This window comes from Mustela nivalis, assembly GCF_964662115.1.
Source record: "Mustela nivalis genome assembly, chromosome: 9".
Lineage (NCBI taxonomy): Eukaryota > Metazoa > Chordata > Mammalia > Carnivora > Mustelidae > Mustela > Mustela nivalis.
The window spans coordinates 27,289,235-27,290,598 of NC_139028.1; positions in this window are offsets into that span (position 1 = coordinate 27,289,235).

Here is a 1,364-nt window from a genome sequence, read left to right on the forward strand (position 1 = left end):
CCTGTTCATCAGGGTTATTGGTCTGTAATTATCCTTTTTGATGGGGTCGTTGTCTGGTTTTGGGATCAAGGTAATGTTGGTCACATAGAACAAGTTTGAAAGTTTTCCTTCCATTTCTATTTTTTGAAACAGCTTCAGAAGAATAGGTATTAGTTCTTCTTTAAGTGTTTGTTAAAATTCCCTTGGGAAGCCCTCAGGCCCTGGACTGATTTCGTAGTCAACAAAAAATATCTTGGAATGCAAGATCTCCATCAGAGACAAGGGAAAGTTTCATTGCCCTGCAGTTTGCAACCAGTGAGACATGGCTTTGGGCTACAAAACCACAGTAGCTCTGTCAGAGAAGGATCAGGCTTGGAGCTTAAAGAAGCAAAAACCCTAGGGAAAGCTCTGTGCCCCTTATGGACATTGGTCAGACTCAGGTCCCAAGCTCCAAGTTTCAGGAGCAGAGTGGCAAGCAGGATACACAGCTCGCTATTTCTGGTAACAGTTTCAGGATGTGGCAGCCGCTAAAGAGCATGACAGGATGTGTTGCGAGGGTTTTTTTTTAAATGTTGCTGAATTTTGTGCAAGCTTGTCATCTCAGGCTGTGCTGACTGGTTTTGTTCCCTGTGGTCATTTGGCCTGATTAAAATTTTAGTTTTTCTTCCTTGACATGAAGGCACCCAACTTGCCTGTCAGTCATTACTGTCCAATTACTGGGGCCTCTTGTCCTCATCTGCATCTTTCAGATACAGACGCCGACTTGTCACTCAGTGACACAATTGTAATTGCTGTACTATCCTGACACTGTGTGGATTTGAGATGGGTATTTGTGCATTCACACTCGAGACTATTTGGGAATTGCACAGATGACAAGGACATTTTATTTCTGAAGCAAAATACATCTCCAAGTACAGACTATGAAAGATGCTGCTTGTTAGGTTAGAGGTTCTCAAACCTAAGCACACAGCATCACCTGGAGAGAGTGTTAAACCCAGATTGCTTCCCCGCCCCCCCCGCCCCACGGTTTCTGATTTGGTAGGTCCTGGGTGAGGCTTGAGGGTTTGTATCTCTAACATGAGGCTGATGCTGCTGATCCAGGGACAACAATTTCAGAACAATTGCTGTAGGATATTTGAGAAATATACAAGGGGTGAACGTCCCAGATCTTGCCCCTTTTTTCCCCTCATCCTCATGATCTTTGAAACACCCGGAGGCTGGTCTTTCTCCCAGCAAACTGCAAGGTGAGGAGAGGATTCATCCGGAAAGAGCCCAGGATCATCCAGCCAAGACCAAGTGCTCAAAACTAACTTCATCTAAAGTCAAAGATGCAGCCTTTCATGGGCTCTTCTCTCCCATCCCCACAGGGCCTCCAAAACAGGAAA